Raw genomic sequence first — 21,207 nt, 5'->3', positions numbered from 1 at the left:
CATGGAGAGCGGTTGTGTAAGAACACCACAAGATCTCAGAATCGTGACTTCAAGGTATTCTGCCACCACCACCATATGGTCTGGTTTCCCCCAAGCCAACCAGAGAAGCATCTTTCCTCCTCTTGTACACCAAGAGTACTTAAAACAAAATCGCTCATCTAATGTTGGTGAGAACAATAGACTCCCTGTGAGGCGCGCTCACTGCCCTGGGTGGGGTGGGGCTGGGAGACTGCGGAATCAGAAGGTTTGTAGGCATCATAACACCTCTGCTAATGAGAAGGATTTAGTCCTGGGATACCTTCTGCTGTCCAACTTTGTTATAAAAGAAATAATATTTGGGACATAGAGCCTTACACTTGCTTTTCCTTATTGTCACAGATTAGCAAGACACTCCCTCTTTTTTCCTTTCATCAACACAAAGTAGACCATATTTATTTCTCTGAGATAATACATTGAGCAGCTCTCACGTGCCATGTTGGCATAACATTTTTGATGTGCCATAAAATTTTAGATTTTACTCTGAATAGAAGACAGTTGAGTGGTGTTCCCAGTAACGTGATCTTGCATAGATTTTTAAAAGCTCACTCAGCTGCCTGGGAAGTGGGATTGGAAGTCAATAGTAGAGGAACACAGAGCCGTATTGTTATCAGAATCGCCCCAATGAAAGAGGGCAGTACAAAGCAGGTGGAGAAATATGATCTCTAACTAGGGTGACTTTATACCTTGGCTCCTCTGTGAAAGTGCTAGATTACACCAATGTCCTGGGCACTGGTCAGATTAAACATGTGTAGAAGATTCATTTTTAAACCAAGTAGTAGTAGTATTAGTTCCATCAAAATGCACCAAGGTTGGATTTGCATTTCCACCTTCTGCCATTGTCTTGCCTGCCAGTGGGTGAGATAATCTCAAGTTGTAGAGAATTCAATGACAATCCATCTCTTTTCCTGTCCTTTTCCAATCTTGGCTCAAGTAAACAACTCCCTCTCAAGGAAAATATGCAGGATGCTCACCAATAAAGAACACTTGGACATGAGCAACTATGGCCAGCTAACTCTTCCCAGCATCAGTGGGCGGTGCCCCTGGCAGACGCTGGATGCAATGACCAGTTGTGCTGTGAGCCATGCCCAAGCTAGAGTGGCACAAGACACCCAACAGAAGGGTCAGTGGGAAACAAAAGATTACAGGTTAGGTGTACATGAAATATGTTCAGGACATGGCCCTTCTCAAGAATAGTGTAAATGCTTTCATTACAGTGTTTTTGTCATTTACTGATGGCAATCCTATTTTACTTTGTAATATTCCTTTTGGCAGTAATGAGATGAAAAGGAAAAAATGGCAAATTTAGTGAAAAATTAAGTACTATATTTCTATTTCTTGAGAATGCTGATGATGGAGTGTTAACCCACACAAACTGTTAATAATATTTATTATCCACCATGGGAGCCGTAGTGATATCATTCACTACATAAACCACAGCCACAGATCTGCAAAAGCCCAGGTCGGCAACTACTTCAAATGTTAATCATTATTTTTATAAGGTTGTGCCCAAGGATGACAATCTAACACATGCTGCTATAGAAGTTTCACTAACACAGCACTCTAGGACATATGACTTTTCTTTTAGATCAAATGCTTGCTATTCTAAGTTGATTCAGCTCATTTGTGAGTCCAGGTTTTTTATACATGTATGAAAAGTAAAGCGATAGCTTTTAATGTGTTGGCTTCATTAGCAAAAGAAAAGAAATTTAACAGTTAAATGACTCCCGTTTTAGGTAGTATTAACAAGTGTTTTAAGTACAAAAATCAATTAATTCCAATAGTGGTTTGATTTTTTTCCCCCATCTATTTCCTGGGATCAAGCTTGTGGAAGTTCATTCTGTCACAGGTGAAACATCTCTTGTTATTGTGAATACTACTGTAAATTGTAAAATGTTTAACATGAGAGGGGCACAGATCAGGTCATGATCTCACAGTTCACGGGTTCGAACCCTGCTTCCGGCTTTCTGTTGGCAGTGGAGCTTGCTTGGGATTCTCTCTTCCTCCCATGCTCTCTCTCTCAAAAATGAACAGATAAAACTTAAAAAAAAAAAGTTTAACATGAGAGATGAAATGATTTGTTCTTACAGTGAAATATAAATACAAAGTTTATGATGCTAAAAACCAACTGTCCTTACTAAATCAAGAAACCTATGGAACAGAACGTCACTTGGAATTGGGTATGGCATATGCATAACTCATAAATGCATTCAAATAAGTGACTTTATCCTACCAAATGCCAAAGAAACTATAGATGTAGAAATTGACAAATAATAAGAAAGCTTAACTACAAAATTTTTGTGACAAAGTATTTTGTGAATATTATAAACGTTTCAGCACAATAATACATGCCTTTTATTTTGCCACCTGTCATCAGCAACAAAGTTTTAGAAGAAATGTTTGAGGGGCTCCTGTCAGTTAAGCATCTGACTCTTGATTTTAGCTCAGGGCATGATCTCCTGGTTTGTGAGTTTGATTCTCTCTCTCCCTTTTCTCTCTGCCCCTCCCCTGCTCATGTGCTCATGCTCTCTGTCTCTCAAAACAAAGAAATTTTAACAACAAAAAAAGAACGAAAGAAAAAGATATGTTTGAGAAACGCTTCTCTAAATCAACCTAGTTGTTGCACAATGGTATGATAGATGAATCCTGTAAAGTTTGGGAGCGCTCTGTTCCAAAACAGTTGGAAATCTTTCATTAAAGCAGTGAATGAAGCGCCAAAACACTTCAGCTCTTTAAAGCTTTTAGCCAATTGCAGTTATTGAAAACAAGGCTTGCAAAAAGGAAGATGTTGAAATTTATCCTGACAAAGCAAAGGAGGGACTAAACAGTGTTCAAGATTTAATTCTGAAATTGTATTATGAGGTCTTGAAAGATCTCGACTTGAGGTGATCTTTTGATGGTGCTCCTAGTTTTAACTAGATACATTCATATTACGAACCGGAACGGAATGAAATTATGAAGATCTACAATTTGTGTCATCTAATTGTGACTAGACATTCAAAAAGACCACAGTGGAATTTATTTTCATGAGTTTTGTAAAAATATTTATTAATGATAAAAATCTGGAGGGTAAAAGACCTGTGAAAATATTTGGGCGAAAATATTTGGGCTAAAATATTAACACATTTCAACATAAAAAATTAGTGGGAAAAGCCTCCATTTAGCAGAATTTGCTCTGAGTTTATGTGCATCAGTAGAAAGAACTATTTTCTCTGCGAAAAAAATATTTTGATGTATACATAAATGCCAATTGATGATAGTAACAATTTCACATATCGACTATAAGACACAACTTTGAAGAAGACTGGAGGCAAGTCTATGAGAACATTTAAAACAGTTCTTGCTTCATAAAAAATATGTGACATGGGTATTAGAGACATATAACTAAAAACTGACTAGAGCAAAGGTATATCCCAGATAATTATGGTCTCATGTTCTTTTTAAATCTTAATCAGTATAAAAAGGTTTTTTTTGTTGTTGTTGTTCTAATGGATATGGACATGTTTTTAATTTTTAGAAATTTTATTTTTGAGATTTTGAGTAAAACTATTTCAAAGGTCCAAACATGCTATCAGTTAATAAATCAACTTTTAAAAATTATTTGAAAATAATTAACGTTATTTTAGTGACTCCTTTCCATAGTGTTATGACCCCACATCTCTAGCTCTCTTGGCTCCTGATGACAGATGAGGGAAAATATGAGACACATTTATACTTTGAGAAGATAATGCTCAAAGTGCCACAGTAATTCTCTAGTAGAAAAATACATAAGCAGCATCTTCACCACACCACCAAACACACACTTTTTAAGGCAAGACTAAAGATTTCCCTTCCCAAATTACTAGGCATTTCAAGAAACAGCAGGTTTTAAAACATCTTCTTAAATGCAGCCTCATGCTTGTACAAATGTCAAATTGAGATGAAACATAATTAAAAAGAGCTAACTGGTTTGTGTCCCCCCCTCCCCCCCATTTAGTGTTCTGGTAACACGTATGTGTTATGCTTGAAAATGAATCCCTTCATATACTCATGCTTTATTTAGGACATGAGGACTGAATAAAAATGAAGAGCTTCTTCCATGATAATCAGACAACAATCTATAGTATTCACCCTGATTCTTTTAAAATATGGAACTGAAGGATCACACCCAGTAAAAATTCTCTTCTAGTCTCCACTATCACAGTAAATTCATTAAAGAAAGTCCTGAAATTCTAATATTTTCCAATGAAATGAAGCTCCCTGGCAACTAAAGTCTTCCTTCCAGGGCACTCAGAGAACTGCCACGAGCCCAAAACAGGAAGCCCAGATCCCTACTATACTTGAGAATATCTGATAGATAAGCCTGCTCTTTGGGGGGCAGATCTTCCCACTTGGTGCCCAAAGTGGACCTAATGCAGGTATGTGAAGACATGATTTACTCAAAAGAAAAAGTGTACTCTAATAATACAAGCAAGTGAATACACCGCCATTATTATCATTATCATCATCACCATCATCGAGATAAAATACAGCTCAGATGTAATGTGGCAGGAGTGAAATTTACACCTATTACTCGGCTGTACACAAAAAAATGTTAGTTCAGGGGTGTCTGGCTGGCTCAGTCACTGAGCATGCAACTCTTTATCTCAGGGTCATGAGTTCAAGCCCCATGTTGGGCCTAGAGCTTCCTAAATGAATGAATGAGTGAATAAATACTTTTTAAAAATGTTACTTCCTTTCTCCATAGTTGAATTCAAATTGATCATGACCATTGCATTTCTGAGGATAGTAGCAAAAACAATCTTGCCACTTCAAGATAACGTAATCTCTTCAGATTTAAACTTCCTAGTTGTTTCAGGGCAATTAGTCAAACTTATCTCAAACTGCCTCTTGGGGCTATATTCTTTTCCCTTGCCCTTCTGCCCCCACCCCAGGTTAGCAGGATGGGGAGAGGACCTAGTCTAGGCACTGCCCTCTATGCCCTCACTGGCCTCCCAGAGATGTTTCATCCCTTCGTCTTTGGGTGTTGGCCTGGTTCTGCTGATGTGACTGGTAGATTGAACCCAACCAGTCTCCAGGAGTGAGACTGTACCCTTCACTCTGTGCCGCCTTCACTCTGCCTCCAAGCCTCTCCCACCCAGCTCCCTCTGCACCCCCACATGTGCCTGAGGGGGCCTACAGACCCTTGGGATCTCTCCCATGCCACATGCAGCCTTTGGGGAACTGAGAGGGCTTGTTTCCAGGCTTGTTTCTGCCTAAACACGCACCCCTCCCCCACCCCTTGCAGAGCACCCTACAGGTAGTTTCCTTCCAGGGTTCCACACCAGACGCAAGATATGGGTGTTTTCTGCAAGCAGATTCTCCTCCATCCTCCTGAAGTGGGGGATCTCAGCCACCCACTCATTTAGCTCTACTCTCCTCTTAATCTCTACAAGCTCCATGCTCCATCCCAGGAAGGTATTTCTTACTGTACAGTATATGTACCAGGCCTTCTGAGATCTGCCTCCTTGGAATCCACAATCATTTTTCTTCTAACAAAGCCTGCCTCTTTTGGGTGAAGGCCTGGGCTAACTCTGGTCTCTAAAACATGCTTCAAGGGCTTGTTTTGCAAGTCAAAAGCTGAACAACGTCTTCTTTGTCCTAGACCATATTCTGTCTTCCCCCTGAAGTAATGGAATCCTTGCCTCAATGGGGGAGATTCCCAGGGAAACAAGAATTAGAAGGAAAGGGAAGTAAATTGAATACTAGTTTAGGATCATCTCCCACTAAACAAGGTCATAATGTAAGGTTTCAGAGATCCCAGAACACTCATCCAGGATATTTTAATTCTAATTAAAAAAAATTTTTTTAAGTAAACTCTGCACCCAACATGGGGCTTGAACTCATGACCCTCAGATCAAGAGTTGCATGCTCTGCTGACTGAGCCAGTCAGGCCCCTGATCATCCAGGATTTTTTTTAAAAGTGAAACATATTGACATGTCATTCTGCTGGAAGACATATTTACAGTCAACCCGTGAACAACATAGGTTTGAACTGCACAAGTCCATTTATACATGGATTTTTTTTATAAATACTGTATTTATAAATACTGAAAATAAATGTATTTTCTCTTACGGTTGATTTTCTTAATATTTTCTCTAACTTACTTTACTGTAAGAGTATGGTATATAACACATAGAACATACAAAATACATTAATCAACTTTTGATGACTAATAAGGCTTCCAGTCAACAGATAGCAATTAACAAGTTTCTGGTAAGTCAAAAGTTATACATGGATTTTTCCACTGCCCAAGGGGACAGCATCCCTAACCTCTGTGTTGTTCAGGATCAACTGTATACATATTTGAACCAAGGGCAAAAGAGGCCTATGAATTTCATTTTCTTAAAGTAATGATTGTCCTTAATCATTAATCTACAGTTGAGCGGCTCTCCATTCAACAAGGAGCCACCATTGTTCCTCATCATTTTGGAACTCTACACTCCCCTAGGTTTCCTCTTCCTATGGGTTTCCTGTCTTTGTTTCCCCTCTTCCATACCTGATGTGTTCACTCATCATATTCATAAAACCACAGATCCTTACTGTACCTACCATCTCAATTTCACCTTGCTCCTCTAGCCAGCTTGAATCCTACTTGCAGCTGATTCAACTGATAACTTCTTTAGTTTCTAAGAACATCCTCCTCACTTGACAGTCCAAATCAATTCTCAACTCTAGGTCACCAAATGGTCAGATTTTCCATTCCAAAGTAGTAAGTACTACAAGGCCAAATCACAAAACTTGGCTGAAGTGAACAATTACAAATACCTACAAATTCCAATGGGACCTCACTATTTCTCTGCAATACTTTTTTTTAAGATTTTATTTTTAAGTAATCTCTGTACCCAACATGGGGCTCAAACCCATAACCCCAAGAACAAAAGTCACATGCTCTACTGACTGAGCCAGCCAGGCATCCCTCTCTCTAATGATTTCTATCCATCTATTAAAGTATTATCCCATATTTTTGTGGCTGTTTGGACTTTTTCTAGATTCTCCAAGTTGCCCTCCTATCTCTGAACCTTCCAATCTTGGATGTTGGTTCAGCCTCCAATTTTACTGAAAAGCTTTAGGACATCCACACCTTTGAACTTCTTTCTTTCCATATAAAAATGTCAGTATCTTCATTGGCCTGGCAGTGATAGTTAGAAACCACATGTGTAAAGTACTGTGCCTGCCCCTTAGTGGGAATTCAAACTTGCAAATACCTTTCTCATGTGTTCTTTCTCACTCCAAGTTACTGTCAATTTTTATTCTACTGAGACCTATAGTGGGATGAACGGCAGCACCTTTCCCATCATAAAATATACCCATCTGAAATCGGTGAATATGATCTCACTGGGGAAAAAGGTCTCTGATATAATTAAGAAATTAAGGATTTTGATGGGATGCCTAGCTGGCTCAGTTGGTTAAGTGACCAACTCTTGATTTTGGCACAGGTCATGATCTCACAGTTGGTAAAATAAAACCCCATGTTGGGCTCTGTGCTGACAGCATGGAGCCTGCTTGGGATTGTCTCTCTCTCTCTCTCCCTCTCTGCCTCTCCCCTGTTCACATTTTCTCTCTAAACGAACAAACTTTAAAAAAAAAAAAAAAAAAAGAAGTTAAGAATCTGGAGATGAGATCATCTTGGATTAGGGTAGGCCCTAAATCCAGTGAGAAGTGTCCTTATGAAAGAGGAGAAAGTCATGTAAAGATGCTCAGAGGAAAATCTCATGTGAATTGGTGGCAGAAACTATAGTGATGGGTCGAAAAGACAAGGAATGCCAAGGACTACCAGCAGCCACCAGAAGTTAGGAAAGAAGCATGGAACAGAGTCTCCCTCAGAGTCTCCAGAATGAGGGGTTACTGGGATGTGACACCTTAATTTCAAGACTTTTGGACTCCAGAACTGTGAGAGAAATTTTCTGTTGTTTTAAGTCACCTAGTTTGGGGTAATTTGTTGCAGCTACAAAAGACTGACACAAGGGCTCCTTCTATACCCATCATGATCTTGCCCCTACTAACTCTTTGTTGATCCTCTTCCATCCATTATCCCCTCTCCCTCCAATCTCACCAACATCACCCTCATTCGTGGATCATTTCTTCATGTTATAGTTCATCTAGAAGGTTCTTAAAGCCCAGCTGAGTGTCTTGTTGGGGAGCACAGAGCAGAGCTCTTCCCACACTGGCAGTTCTGGATCTCAAGTGAACAGGAGTATTGTTGTGGGGGTGGAGGCCAGGGTACTTCAATCCCTACAAACAGAACCTCTGTCACAGCTTGGGACAGGAGATCAGGGAAGTGGAGTTTGCCTTGGGAAGCCTAGATCAAGGACTCTTAACACCTTCACACACTGGACCCTTCCTCATATGACATACTTGGGCCAAGGTACAATCAAAGAACGCCTGCAGTTTTCCAAGTGCCAGTCCTCCTTATATCACACTCAGGCATAAACTAGCCAGAACCTCCCTGGAGCTACTGGTGCTCACAGAGGCACCTGGCTCAGCTCACTGTTCCACAGTCCTCAGAGGTCCTTCCCAGCCATACTTCACGGCCTTCACTGAGCAATTCTCAGTCTCTTGGAGAGCTCCCTGCGATTCTTAGCAGTCTGAAATCAACAACCTGTTGAATAATGACTACAAGACGCTGGGAGTTACATGGGCAACCACACTTAGATGAAAAGAAGGGTGTGGATTGGCACATTATCTACCTATGCTTTGGCCCTAATTTGCAGACAGGATTAGAAGCTGGCATCACTGAATTTTCACCCAAGGAAGTTGAACATAAATGGGAACCTAAAGCACTGTGCAACCAAAATCTGGGCTCTAAACCATGATTCTGATGATCTACCAATGCAAAGGACCTAATGTACTACCTACAAGAAGAATATATATTCAAGATGCATCTATTCCAGAAGTACTGATAATATTCATAAGACCTCCCAGCTTAGAAACTTGGAATCATAATCAACAAGCCTTTAGTAAACACACAGCTCAGGGTAGTGGTACATGGCACAAAGCAAATTAAATGAGGTGTGCTTTCAGCCTTCTAGAAGCATGCTACTGAAAATGGACAATTCTGGCTGGGAGATATACCAAAGTGACTGAACATGAACAAACTGGATAAATGCTTGAAATGGTAACATGACATGCCAGCCAAGGAGAGAGTGTATTAGGACAGCAGCATGTGATGTCCCACATTTAAGGAGGTGGCTGTAGTAGTGTCGGGGGGGGGCAGGGGGGATGAGGAAGTGCTCAAATCATAGATCATGTATGGTTAGGGAAGGGGAAAAAAGTTCACTACCACTTCCCAAAGACCATAATGGTATTTCAAACAACAGTGAAGCACCAGGTACCCCTCCCCACCAGCTGCAGCAGTTGGTCTACATCTGCACAAAGTGTTCTTATTATTCTCCATCCCTCAGGTACATTAACCCTGGCATCCAGGTGAGGGCTGGGCAGGGCGACACATTCATGAGGAATTCCAGAGAACCTTTCACAGGTGGCTGAGAAGACTCTTAATGAGTGGCTGACAAACACTGACTGTTGTGCTGCTGTGCATTTTGTTACATAAAGGACTCGAGCAATGACCCCCTCACTGTGGAAAACATTCTATAAGGTTTATTTTCAGTCATTCTTTTGATGGAGATACAGAGGCTCTGGATGGGGTACAGGGTTAGTCAAGACTTTGTAGGACCTTAAGTCTAGGCGAGAACCTTCCTCCCCTGCCAGGGAGATTCTTCAGATAGTAATACTACCAAGGGAAGAAAATGAACACATGGGGACAGAGGAAGGCACTTCCACATGGGTGTCACATGGCTGACGGACTCAGGTAAGTGCTACTTGGAGAGGTGCAGACACGGGTGGGCATCGGCCCTCCCTAGGCCTCCGGGACTTCCAGGGACAACACTGGCGGCCACACGGTACTCTTCCCCTGACCACTACTGTCTGCTTCCAGTTCCCTCCCAGTGTTGGAACATTCCGCATTTGCCCTGGTCTCGGATGTCGCTGCACCACTGGTAACCTCCGATGGTTTTTAGTGAAAATCTTATGGGTGAAAACCTGACAGCAGACAAAGAAGTTATCTATTTCCCTGACCACTCTAAATGCTTAACCAAAAGCTGAAGATAATGAAGAAAAAATCTTTAAACACACACCATTCTCAAAATATGACTGTGGTTCCGGAACCAGTCCGGGTCCATCATTGACCCTAAACCATGAGGGTTGGTAGAGAGTGAATCTGGTGCCATCAGAAACTACAAAAACTACAGAAGCTCGCCATCCATGGCCCACAGGTGACCAGGAGCCCAGCTACGCACTCCGGGACCCTGGTACGGGGCCTGTCCAAATAAACATCCGCTGAGTGCCTACACTATGAATGACACTGTGCTATTCGCTATAGGGGGCCCAGCAAACAACATTTTTGCACACAAAGCGCCAACAGTTTCTTGAGAAAACAGGACTCACACACACAGATTCCAGGGAGACTGGATTCTAGTTTAAACTAAATTAATAACTGGATATATGACCTTGGTCAAGTCACAAAATCTCTCTGAACCTTAGATTTCTCATATGAGAATTTAACTAACAACATAAGGCATCATTTATTAGGAGACAATTGCTCACAAATATTCAATGTTAGAGGATGAGGAGATGTGGGGAAACTTCCTAGAGCTGGAATTGAAAAATGGGTAGAATTCTAGGGGAAAAGAAGAGCTAGGGGATTCCAGGAAGGGAAAACAAAGGCCAGAACCCATTTTTCATGTTAATGAGATAGTGGACTGACATCTGGCTACTCAAGTGTTAGTGCAGTGCTGTGGATGAGGTGAGCCAGGTATGACTAAGAATGTGGATGTGGTGGGAGGCATTGAATGCCAGCCTAAGGAATTCACTGGGTTGTTAGTAAAGGGACAAGGCAAGAGAACCAGAAATGACATCAGCTGGCACATCCATTTCACATGGATCAACATCCCCTCACTCATTTGAGAAGGTATAGGAGAGAAGCAACTGCACTTGATAATTGCAAACCACAGGAGAGCCTGAAGGACATATCAAGAGAGTATAGATTGGGCGACAGTATATATAAAGGACAACCAGAGAACTGGCATTTTTAAGTTAAAGGAGATGATCAATGATAGAGTACAACAGCATGTTAGCATTCGTTGATAACTTGGCTCCTACAACTGAAAACAGTGAGGTGCTCTGTGTCTGTTGGTTAGACAGAAAACTCCACAATGAAAGGTGGAAGCCACCAAACTGAGAGCAAATAAGAGAAACCATGAACAGAAATCAGCACTTTTCAAGTATCCTTGTGCGCATGTGCCTAGTGACAGGCCACACATCACACAATTCTGGAATAAAATGAAAACCGAAATGAAAAGCAAATTTTAGAAGTGACAATATTTGAAACCATTATTGCTTTTAAAGAGATACGACAATGTACGGAAACGAAGAAACTTGTTAGTGTTTATTTGCCTTTTTGGTAGAATTTAAATTGGAGGGTGGGGGTGATCTCACAGAAATACAGATTCAGTAACTTTTGCTGGGGATTAAAAGAAGAAAAGATTGGGAAAAGTGCCCTGTGCTTTGTTGTGGGAAAGGCGATCTGGCTCATTTTTAATTTTCCATTAAAGCCCTACTTTTCAGTATAAAGCAGATGGAATCCTTATACAACTCCATGAAAAGCCTACTATTTTTGGGAACCTCAAAGATGGAAGCTCTGAAAAAAATGAAAGTGTTTAAATTCATCAGATAAAATCCCACCAGCACATTCAAAAGAAGCAGGTACTTAGAAATCTTAAGAATACAAAGTAAGTGGTCTTTCGGTGATGGATTTCTGATCTGCAGCCTCCCCTGGGTGGCTGCTGGCTCTGGCTCTGGCTGACTGATGATTTTCTACCACTTCACTGCCTGCTCCCATCAGTGCGGATAAGACTCACTATGCTTGCTTCCTTCCTTGTCTTTCAGAAGCTGCCTCCCTGAAGGTTCCATCCCTATTGCCATTCTCATATCCGGAAGAGAGCTCAGTGTTCAACCCTGCCGGCCCCAGACCTACTGAGTCCAAAGAGGGCCTGCAGATATGCACTCTATGAGATCCTCAGAGAATATTCATGTAACCATGCCCCTAAAAGTCTCTCCTTATTATTATGAGCTAAGACCTCGTTCAGTACGTTGTTTGTGGTTCTGCCAGGGTGGATGGAAGAACAAGAGAGCTGCTGTTTGCAGAGCACGGACTGCGAAGTACTGGGCTAGGAGATGATATGCACTGTCTCCGTCCTCACGCTTTACAACCTCATTTGAATGATGGAACAAAATTAGTGTTAGGAGCATAGATTTCTGGAGCCAGACTGACTGTCCGGGTTCAGATTCCAGCTCTGCTGCTTACCAGCTGTGTGAACCTAACTAAATCACTTAAGCTCTACACCTCAGTTTCCCCATCTGTTAAACAGGAATAACAATGATAGTACATAAGGGAATAGTGCTGGCCAATCAAACATGAATGTGATATTGTCCCTAACTTCCAAAGAGCTCACAAGTCAATGAAAGAGACCAGTATCTACCCATTCTCCCACCCAGCTTGCTTTTCAAGTCCAACCGTGATGATGGTGATGATGAGGTGGTAACCAAGTGCCATGGGGCCCGTAGACAGGACCAAAGACGGGGCTTCCCACAAGGTGAGTCTTGAGAGGAGCAATGAATTAGTGACGTTTCCACTGGGGGGGTGGGGGGGAAGGTGTCGTTATCCTCTAACATTTAACACAGAAACAACTGCAAAGCAAGGGCATTTGAAAGTAGGCAGGGAAAGAGGAACCACAGCTTTGGAGCAAAAGCAGGCATGAGCCTAGGAGCCAGACAGACTTGCCTTCTCTAGTAATTAGCTGTGTGACAATGGGCAAGTTACTTTACCTTTCTGAGTCTCAGTCCTCCCATTTGATCAATGGGGATAATAACACCTGCCTCACAGAGTTGTTATAATTAAGTAAATTACTGTATGTAAAGCACTTAACAAGGCCTCTGGGGTGCAATAAAAGTGGTAGGTATTATTATTTTTATGGTGTATTTAAGGAGGGGTGAGGAGCTGTGGTGTACTACGTGGTTTTTTACATTATTATCACGAGGCCAGAAGTAAGTAGCCCTCAGAAAAAGCCTTACGAATTGAAATCAATGGGCTAAGACTCTCTCATGCTGTATTTTTCTTCTCCCCCAAACTTATAGTTAATAGGTGTTCAGTACACATTTGCCCAAACCAACAGGGTGCTGTTTGAAGTCATGGGGTCTACAAGGGCAGAATATATGATGATGACCTCTGCTTCCTAAAAATACTCAGGAAGGACCCAAGTCTGCTTCCCATCCAGAGTGAGGCCTCACGCGGGTCATCCTGGAAGCACCGAGATGAATGGGGAAACGCGCTCATCCAAACATTACGACAACTCAGAGCCTTACAAACGTTGTTAAAGTTTCATGAATCAGTAAGCATTATCTTTTCTTCCCACGTTTTTATTAGACCATAAATCTAGTTCAATTTATATCCTTCTAGGATTACTGTGTTCTAATCAAGTCCAGAGTGCCACTTATTCCTAGGCTGTCTGTACTGCATGTCACCCAAGTCCCTTCAGGTAAGATGGTTCAGGCTATTCATGTGTTTTAGTGGCTAAAAATTAGATTTGCTCAACTAGAAACACTGAAAAAAAAAAAAGATATCGCTCTAAATAACCCAAGTCACCCTTTTTTCATAGGAACCAAGTGCATGAAAGTCATAACTCATGTCTTCTCCCCCTACTCTGTAGCTTATTCTACCTTCAGGAAGTATGAGGACATTCTGAAGCCAAACTCAAGGGATTTACATTGTTAATAGGTTAAAATTCTGGTTATTCTGACTAAAACCAAGAAACTCTTTGATAGGGCTAACTTCAAAGTGCTTTCATGTTTTTTACTCTCAAGAATAAAAAAGGTCTGCATTTCTTAAGAAGACTTGCTAAGTATGCCGTTTTCAATCATACTATATAAACCTTCCCACCTTTCCAGTAATTCTTGACCCAGGCCTGACAATCTGTTACCCAAATCTCTTCCTAAGATATTCAAAATTTCCGTTGATACAGACAGTACATCTTCACCCTTCCTTCCCCAAGGGATACATATGTTGCTTGTATATGTTACATGTATGTGTGTACACACACACACGCGCATACATTTTAACAACAGCTGCAAACTCATCACTTTTCCTATGTGTGGGGCTTTACATTTATTAACTCCCTGACTCCTCACAGCAAGCTGTGAGGTAAGAACTATTATCTCCAGTTTAAAGGTGAAGAAAGGGAGGCATAGAGAGTTTAGGTGCCTTGGCCCAGTTCACACAGCTGGGAGGGGCTGAGCCCGGACCATACCTGAGTCCATGCTCTTGACCACATCCCTCACCTGGGCTGAACGGCTTGACACTGGACTTTAAGTGGTGACTCTGCCATCTTGGACAAGTCACCTAGCCTCTCTAGGCCTCATTTTTCCTCATAAGTAAAACAGACACGTTGGACTAGGTGGTCTCTAGTCCCTTAGGGTCCTATGTTCTGCGGTCGGATGCATGTTTCTATCTTGGTTTGGGAAGCAGCAGAGTTTTAGACTTCCACCCCTTATTTCCCTGATGCTGCTCTGGCTGGATTCAGAGATCTTTGGTGCTAAATCAAACTGCACTTTTCATTCTTAACTTTGCTTAATGTCTGGGGCATAACCCTCTCCTCCTGGGGATCAGGGACACCTCTCTCCCCTGGACCTGCTCAACATTCTGGCTGTACCTCTTCCATTCAGGGCTCCTCTACCCTCCCCCATTCCTGGGCTCTCCCTCAGCCCTGTCTACAAAGTCCCTGAGTGATACTGCCCACATCCATTATTTCAAGTAGTTTCTAATTTGCTAATTTATAGACTTATATTTAAGTCCCCCTCTTCACCCCAGACCCATCTATTCAACTGCCTATGACATACCTCAACCTGAAAGTCCAAAGTGTCCCTGATAAAGTCATCATTTGACATACCTGCCCTCTCTTTTCTTACTGTATTACATGTCTGCAAGTCTCTCTCCACCTAATTTCCCAAGACCCCTCTTCTGCCCCACCCCCCAATATACTATCTTACCCTCTCTTACTGTTTCCTTTTTTTTTTTTGGTTCCATCTCCACTTCCATTCTTTCCATTCAGACTCTTATATATTGCTCATCTGAGTTTCCATAACTACCTTCCCTGCATTGGTCTTGACTGCCTCTGTCAATAGCCTACACTGTGGCCAGATGATATTTTATGAAATACAAATTAGACCAAAGCATCATCTCCACTTACAACTCTTAAATGGCATTCTGACATTCTGGCCCTTGAACAATGCAGGAGTTAGGGGTGCCAATCCCCATGCAGTCGAAAATTTGTGTATAATTTTTTACTCTCCCCAAACTTAGCTATTAACAGCCTACTGTTGAGACTGCTACTAACATAAACAGTTGATTAACACATATTTTATACACTATATGTATATAATACATATACTATATGTACTATATTCTTAACAATATAGTAAGCTGGAGAAAAAATGTTAAGATAATCACAAGGAAAATATATTTCCAATACTGTGCCATATTTATCAAAAAGAATCTGAATATAAGTGGACCATGTTTTGAGCAAATCTGAGTTGCTCAAAGGTCAACCGTACTTACAAGAACATTCTCAATTTTTTCTCTAGCCTGTCTCCTTCCTCTGTCCGTCTCTCTACAACACCCCTCCCCAAGATCCCCTCCAAAACTACTTCCATTTTTCCAAAAGTGCCTTTGCCTTATGGGCGGCTCCTTCTGGGGCCATGGCCTTCCTACAACACTCTACTAGAGGACTCTTACTCTTCATCTCAAACACACCTCCTCCAACCTTTTCTACCTGGCTGCCCCCACTTTTCCACCTCTTTGCAGAGTTCATGCTCCCTTCTATGTGCTCTCTTGCTCTTGTGAGGACCCCTAGAATCACAACTGTTAGAGATTTCCTTTGTCCAGGTTAAGTTCCTTAGGGCAGGATCACACCTCTGCTCCTGAAGGATGCAGTTCAGTGTGTGGCAAATGGTAGACATGATGAATGAATGTTGCTGAATGATGAAATATGTATGACAATTCACACTTACAGACCTATCTGTGGCCCACAGAAGGACACAGCTTAAAATAGAAATCACACAGAGGAAAAGTATTTCCAGTATCAACATGCTTTGCTTTCCCATTTTTTAACTTTTCTCATTTAAACATACGGTTGTTGGGGCGCCTGGGTGGCCCAGTCGGTTAAGCGTCCAACTTTGGCTCAGGTCATGATCTCACAGTTCTTGGGTTCGAGCCCCACGTCAGGGTCTGTGCTGACAGCTAGCTCAGAGCCTGGAGCCTGCTGCAGATTCTGTGTCTCCCTCTCTCTCTGATCCTCCCCTGCTCACACTGTCTCTCTCTCTCTCTCAGAAATAAATAAAACATTAAAAAAATAAATAAACATAAGGTTGTTTTACAACAACTAGAAGTATCAATTTCCAAAGCATTAGTCATCCTCCCCTTATGGCATGTAATGTATTTTAATTAATATTATATCCATATATAATATTTTGCATATTGCCTAGTGGCTAAAAGCAAGAGCTTTGAAACCACATTAATTGGGCCTGAATTGTGATTCTACCCTAATAACTATATGATCTTCAGTTAGTTACTTAACCTCCCCTGCTTCAATTTCCCATCTATGAAATGGCGATAAATGAAACTACTTCAGATCATTATTGTTAAGACTAGAACCTCGACAGTGCTTGACACATAGTAAATGCTCAATAAAAATCAGCTGTTATTTATTTACTTTTATCTCCTCTGGAAGACTGTGAGCCCCTGAAGAGCAAGAACAGCAGAAGCATTCATTTCCATGACCCTATCTCCTAGTGCCTTGCACACAGTAACACACTTATGTTTACAGAACAGATGAATATAATGAACTGTTTGTACTGAAACTATGTGCATTATTAAGTACGATGAATAGTATGGACAGCATTGCTCCGATAGTTTGGAGGCCTGTGGAGAACAGAGACTATCCAGAACACTAGCAGTTTGCCCTGTTCCTGGGGGTCTGGAAGCTCACTTAATCTCCACGGAATAGGCGGGGACCCCAATCACAAAGTCAGGACAGCTGTGGGGTGAAAGGGACCCAGGTAGGCCTGAGAGCTGGGCTGGCTGGGGCTCTTTTCCCATTAGCATGGCCCCAAGCAAGAAGTTTCTCCTCTGCACTCTGCTTAATTTCCTCTTTCAATTAAGAAGGTAGGACTGTGATTTCTAAGGACCCTCCTTGCCCCTTGGGGAGTCTATAAAATCAACAACAACAACAAAAAAAACTAGGCCAAGAAAGGTTCTCCTAGAGTAAAAGAACCGTATCAAAGTCAACACGGGAGGCATGAGATCACTGTATCACAAGTAATCCCTGAGTGGGAACTAGCTCCTTGAACCGGCGAAATGCAAAGTTTTTTGAAACATGTTTAAAATAAAAGGATGTGAACTTACAAAGTCAAAAGAATAAAAGCAATGATGGGTTTATGCTCCAGGTTTCCACATAATTTAGCGCTCATCAGCCTCCAAACTCCTCGAGGGCAAGGACTGTGCCTTGTTGAGTGGCAACATATGGCAAAGCTGCTGGCCCAAAATACGTTTCGTCTTTTTCCTTAGTCACGTGGCTAATCTACATTTCCCAGGCTCCCCTGCAGTTAAATGTGGCCATATAACCAGCCTCTGTGTACAGGATGTAAGTGCAAGTGATAGGTCGCCAAGGCATTTAAAATGTGGACTATTACATGAGGAATAATAAACGTCTATGCTTTTGAGCAATTATGTTTTTGCAGGCCTATTTGTTACAGCTGCTAATGTTAGTTGACTAAATCCAAGGGCCTGGCACATACCAAAGCCTAACTCACATTTATTGAAACAGGATAAGACCGGGTTCATGCTCTCAACATGCTGACCAATTAATGATGGAAACAGAAACAGGCCAAACGTTAGGCCTGCTGCTCAAGTCTGAAAACAAAATTGGAGGCGTCGTGATTTGTTTGGTGGGGAGGATAAGGAAAGCATCAAAGACTTTTGAGCTGAGCCCTAAAGGTTAAATAGAATCCAAGCAGATCTGATGGGATTGGAGAGTCCAGACCCAGGACAAAGCACAGAGTAAAGTACAGAAAGCAGAGTGTGCATTTGTTCACATTCAACCTTATCATTAAGTCTCTTTAGCTTGGTCAACACAGTGTGAGCTTATTGTGCACAGACTTTCCTTCCTGGGTCTGGCATCAAACAAACAACCCTTTGTTTTTACAGTACACCCATTAACCCTATTGCTTTTTTTTAAATATAAAAAGTTCCACGACGAATGTCCTTAGAAAGTGCAGAAGTAAATGTTTAATGAATCATGACTCTTCTAATAAAATTCTTGAAAAACAAACTTGAGACAGTTCTATTGCTTACAATAGTCAAGGAGCCATGCTCTGAGGAATCAATGGGTTCAACCCGAGTTTTCACATTATCAGTTAAGCATGTAAGAGTCACTGGCTTACAAAATGGAATATTAAGCCTCTCGATTTACATTAACATCTCCTCTGTCAGAGGAACACCAAATGGATGGTTCAAAGTTCCGTCAAAAGATTCTCTACATCCTTGGCTCATACTTAAGTGCCCCCTCCGCCCCACCACTAAACGCGAGATAGTTAACAAACCACTTCCTCCAAAAGTCTGAGAGTCCCTTCATCTGAAAGCACAGTACCCATGGGGCAGGGACTCAGGAGAGAGAGCACAAAGGGTGGAAAGTGTTGCAGTCGCTTGGGGTGGTGAGAGGAAGGATGTGGGTGGTTGAAGACTCCCCTGAAGCAGGGAAGAGACACAAGTCTCCCACGGCCTTCCAAATACCAGTTTAATGCTGGGTTCTTGATGCCCCCGGAAACTTGTTTAAATACAAGGGTAAAACACCACCAGTGGGCAGCCACAATTGCAAGACTTCAGCACTTCTTAGACTTGAGAGAAGAAGCAAGTCTAGCTGCCTCACTCGTATCAAATACTAATTTAATTCTCTGCTTCAGAAGCCCGATTCTTCTGCTAACACACCAGTTTATCCTACCCCAGTGTTTTAGTGCCTGTCCCCAAAGGACGGGAGGTTACAGCAAGGTGGAGGAAGGCTATCTTGACAGTAAAGCAACTCTTGGGACTGCTGGAATCATTTCCCCCTTAAATCTAAGAAGTACTGCAGCTGCCAGTCAACACTACTGGGTCCATGAATACAGCAAAATGACAGCACCTGCCACCCTGCAGCATCTGGGGCCTTTTATTTTTTGGTAAATGTGGCAGGAAAGACTCTCAGAGAGAAAATCAACTGCTTTATCTGAGAGAAAGGGAAGCCCCAGTGAGGAGAAAGAAGCAGCATCGTGCCCATCCTTGGGCACTTTGTGCGTCTCCTCTCTGTACACTGAAAGGGCTCTTTGTGTCACACACACACACGCACCCGGGCGAGTCTGTGTGATTTATGAAGGGGAGGAGGGGCAAGAAGGGCGATTTTATTATCCCGCTTCTCACTGTGTCCCAGCGAATCTCCGCCTGGGCCCAACCTCGGTGGCCTCTCTCTGGCCCAGTCCCCTCCGCCTGTGGCCGCAGAGATAAGAGAGGGGAGGCGACCAAACAAAAAACAGTCAGCGATCTGGGGAAGTAGAGAGGAAATCCAGCGAGCGGGGAAGGGAGGAGAAGGGGCTTGAGGGAGCAGACGGGGTGGGGAGACAGAGGAAGAAGGGGGACAGGGGAAGGCTGGGTGGGTGGTGGCACAGGAAGAGTGAAGGCGAGGATGGGGGAAGCGCTAGGGAGGTGCCAGAAATAGGCAGGAGGATGCGCTGAGGGAAGCGACGACCGCAGAAGGAGGCCGAGAGGTGGAGGAGCGGGGCAGGGGTGGGGTGGGGTGGGATGGGGTGGGGAGGGAAGCAGCACGGGGCATCAATTATTAAGTGATTACATCATCCCTGACATTAAAACAACACACACAGCCCGAGTCCCCGCGGGGGGCCCCGAAAGGAGGGCGAGGGCGGAGTCTGGGCCAGCCTCGCCCCCCAGCCAATTCCTATTCTCACCCTGAGCCCGCTCGCGGGCGAGGAACCGGGCCCCCCATCCCTGCGCTACCTCGGCGCCGCACCCCGCAGGGGTGTCCTCCCGCGCGGCCGCGGGAAGACTCCGAGCCGGGCCAACTCCCCGGCAGCCCCGCGGGGCGCCCCGGAGGCGGCGGCGACGGCCTGGAGACTGCGGCGCGGCGCGGGGGCGTCGGTGGCCCGCGTCTGCTCTGCATCCCCACGGCCTCCCACGGCGCATCGCCGGCCGCTTACCTGCGCGGCGCTCAGGCTCCGGAGCCCATTCACATGGTCTTCTCCCCGCCCTCCTCCGGCGCGGCCGACGCGGCTCCGGTGGTTCCTCGGCGGGCCGGGAGCCGGTGGGCCTTCCGAGAGCGCCGAGGGGGCGGCGCCGGGTGTCCCCGGCCCCGCGGCCGGATCCCTCCCTGGCGCGGACGGCGGCTTTGTGTGCGCCCAGGGAGCTCTCGGTGCGCTGGCAGAAGCGCCGCGCGCCGGGACGTTGGAGGACGCGGGGCTCCGAGAGCAGCCTGCTTCGGCTTTCGAGGCCGGCCGGCGGGCGGGTCTCGGCGGCCTTTGGTCACGACGACCCCTCCTCCTCTCGCGCGGCAGCCCCCTCCCCGCCGGCTCCGCTCCTGACAGATGGCGCAACTGCAACAACGCGCCGCCGCCACCGCGGCTGCTCGAAGCTACTCGCGCTGATGCTCCGGCCCCTCCAGCCCCAGCCCGAGTGGGGAGTGGGCGGGACGCACGCCGAGAGTGGCAGGTCCTGCCCCCCTATCAACGCACCCTTCGGGAGCTGCGGGTGGCGATCATTGGTGCCTTGGGCGGGGGCGGGGCTGAAAGGGGTGGGGCCACCGGGTGGGTTGAGCGTTGCTGTGGCAGCAGGCATCCTGGCGTGCGTGCGGTGTGGGGTGTGAGAGGGGATGCGAGGTTGGAGGAGTTGTGTGTATGCTTTTAAGGATTGTGTGGACTTGCGAGGTAGTGGGTTTGGGCGGGGGAAGTAGGGGAGAGTGTGAGCTGCAGTTCTGCTTTGCGGAAGGTTGCGGCTGCCACTG

The 21,207-nt window shown here is 44.0% G+C and overlaps 1 protein-coding gene across 2 annotated transcripts in view; it reads right to left on the bottom strand.

Moving 5' to 3' along the window:
* The window catches only part of FYN (FYN proto-oncogene, Src family tyrosine kinase), a 215,850-nt gene extending 195,365 nt beyond the window's left edge, over positions 1-20,485 (bottom strand). For both annotated transcript variants that reach the window (XM_039252207.1, XM_039252208.1), the window contains exon 1: positions 20,408-20,485. The gene's annotated coding sequence lies outside the window, so the exon portion shown is untranslated. The remainder of the gene's footprint in view (positions 1-20,407) is intronic.
* Positions 20,486-21,207: the final 722 nt, after the last annotated feature.

This window comes from Hyaena hyaena, unplaced genomic scaffold (genome assembly GCF_003009895.1).
Source record: "Hyaena hyaena isolate Hyena2069 unplaced genomic scaffold, ASM300989v1 scaffold_412, whole genome shotgun sequence".
NCBI lineage: Eukaryota > Metazoa > Chordata > Mammalia > Carnivora > Hyaenidae > Hyaena > Hyaena hyaena.
This window is presented reverse-complemented; position numbering and strand designations above follow the sequence as displayed.